Raw genomic sequence first — 3155 nt, 5'->3', positions numbered from 1 at the left:
TAATAATAAAATAAATGTTGCTACAGTGGCACCCACTACACAAAGCTACTGTGAACAGCAGAGGAAATAACACGGGCACTGGGAGCAGAGGCCATCTTCCTAGCGGCTGGGTGTGTGCTTGCTCTCATTCTAGTGCCCAGATTATGAAACTAAAATCCTTAGGTCAAAAGTCACTAAGAGGGACTGGGGAGATGACCCAGTTGGTAAAAGGCTACTGCCCAAGCACAAGGACCTGAGTTCTGATCTCTAGCATCGACGTCAAGCATTTTTTTTAAGCACAGAAATGCATGCCTTCCATCCCAGTGCTGGAAAGGTGGATACTGACAGATCCCTGGAGCACTGGCTGGACAGCCAAGCTGTCCGAATTGATGAGCCTCAGTACAGTGAGAGACCCTTTCTCAAAAAGAAGAAAGTGGAAAATTATTGAAGAGGGAGTCTGATACTAACTGCCAGCCTCCACATACATAGGAACACATATGCACACGCACCCACATTCATACATGCACACACACACACACATACAATCAGTCAGAAACCGAAAACACGAGACAAGGAGGAATTTCTTTTCCTTGGATATGTACTATAACTGAAGTTGACTTTGTAAGCTGATCTTCTCTCCTAATGGAAACTCACACTACAAGAGCTCAGGCTCCTGTGGCAATGCCAGAGGCATTCCCCGTGGGATCATACATACGCAGTGCCTCCCATACAACCAGCATGACAGTTCCAAGGTGGCCTCAGTTCACTCAAAGGGCACAGATGCCTTTCCTCAAGATGGTGACTATGGGCATATTCTCTCTCTCTCTCTCTCTCTCTCTCTCTCTCTCTCTCTCTCTCTCCCCCTCTCTGTCTCTCTTTTTCTAGAACTGGATGGTTGGTTTTTCTCAGGAATTGGGTGGGTTATTTTAGAAATTCAATCTGAAAGGAAAACCACAAAATATCCTGAGTCCCAGGACCATTATCACTACCCACTCCTGTATTTATTTTGAAATTCTTTCATCTGTGCATCCCCCCCTCATATTCTCTCCTCTCTCTCTCTCTCTCTCTCTCTCTCTCTCTCTCTCTCTGTCTAGGTTGGTTGTTTGAGCCCAACCAATTAGGTCCTTGATTCACACAGCTCACATTCAAGAGGGAAAGTCAAACAACCACATTGATAAATAAATACTCAAAGTTGGGATGTAAATATTACAACTAAAAAAGGGGGGCTGGAGGCTGGAGCAATGACTCAGTGATTAAGAGCAATGGCTGCTCTTCCAGAGGACCTGGGTTCAATTGTCATTACCCACATAGAAGCTCACAGCTATCTGTAACTCCAGCTCCAGGGGATCTGACATGCTCATATCAATGCATATGAAATGAACTTAAAAATAATTATTTTTTTTAAAAAATAACATGACAGTCTGTGTGTGCCTACAAGGGAAGACAACCTTGAGGAGGGGAGTTTAAAGAGATATGCAGACAATATTCAAGGAGAAGCACCTATAAACTCTTCATGAACATTCTTAGAAACTATTGAGATGTCCTACCAGAAGATGCTCTCTGTGAGCAGCACAAGAGTCAACATGAGGGCCGTGGATACCAAAGCTCACCAGCTCTTCACTATGGAGGCAAAGGACAGATCAAGGGTGGGTCTCAACCTGCCTACCACAATGAAGGAAGGCAAAATGAAAAGTTGATAGCCTTTTCATGGGTTAATTCCTCCCACAGCACCCACTATGCGTGTCTTAGAAAGGATGCTGTCTGGAGGATGACAGAATAAAGCCCAACTAATGTGGCTATCAGAAGAAGTGGTGGTTGGGAGAGGGTGGGAAAGGATGGAGCTTACGGGTAAGAAAGGAGGGAGATGGGGTTCCTAGTATTTGAAAAAGAGTAACCTCTGGGAAAGGGAACACATGAGACCTCAAATTTATACACTGTCTACACACAGTGAAGATATTCCCCTCTCTCCTCTCTCTCTCTCTCTCTCTCTCTCTCTCTCTCTCTCTCTCTCTCTCTCTCTCTCTCTCTCTCTCTCTCTCTCTCTCTCCTTTCTAGCAATCTAAATCCAGCACATTCCTCAAGAGCCAGCTCAAGACTGGCCAGGTTCCACATCCCTGCATCCCAGAGCACATCACCTCCCCTCAGCATCACTGTACTAAGATGCATTGTTCTCGAGTCACTAGGGAATTATTTCCTTGCTCATTCAATAAGATGATAGACTTCTCAAAGACTAAGTATGTTCCTTTACTTCCTTTGTATTCCCCAGTGCTCAGCTTACATTGTGCTCACTCGAGGCACTTAACATATCAATGCCTATGGGATAAATGAAGGGTTTAATTAATCTGTATATTGGTAGGATTTCAGTAGGTCCAAAAGAGATGAAAAAGAAAGGAAGTTTCCTCTGTGTATCACAAAATTGAACCATCCCTGGGCTAAGACATTCTTGGGGCAGTTTTTAATCCTATAGATTACGTCTTATTTAAACAGAGGGCTTGGGGGTCCTACATTGGAAGTTTCTCATCTGTATAGGGTAGTTGAAGGGCACCTGCAGTGAGTGGTATAGAGGTACTTTTCAAAACCCTTGTCGTTTCTAATCCTGCCTTTCTAGACACTGTCTTGTCACCATCTCGACCCAGAGAACTCATGGCAGAGACCTTAGCTAGGCCTCAGTAACCTCCCCAAACCACCTCCTCGAAAGAATTAGGCTCCCCACACAACAGACCCCTCAACTCTTGTGGGACCTTACATCCCAATCAGATCAGTTTGTATTCTTGGGTCGCAGCAAAGTACAGCCATTGGTTTGGTCACAGATGCTGGGGTGCCATGCAAGAGTAGGGAGGAGAAAGGATTGGTGCTTTCAAAGAGAGAGAGAGAGACAGACAGACAGAGAGAGAGAGAGAGAGAGAGAGAGAGAGAGAGAGAGAGATTGCATCTAGCATTCAGTGATATATTACTTTCTTCTATCGAAGACAGAATGAGGTAATCTTTTCAGAATGTCTTCAAGGCATGAAGCAGATTTAGGTAGTCTTATTGTTCCAGTGTCTTGATTCCTAGCTAGAATTAAAGAGTGTCTTGCTTTTTACTTCTAACAAGTTTTAACAAAATAAAACAAAATGCAGAAACATGGAATGTGACTCTCCGAAGGCACCATTAGTCCATTAAGTCTGATGTCATTG

This window comes from Microtus ochrogaster, chromosome 5 (genome assembly GCF_000317375.1).
Source record: "Microtus ochrogaster isolate Prairie Vole_2 chromosome 5, MicOch1.0, whole genome shotgun sequence".
NCBI lineage: Eukaryota > Metazoa > Chordata > Mammalia > Rodentia > Cricetidae > Microtus > Microtus ochrogaster.
This window is presented reverse-complemented; position numbering follows the sequence as displayed.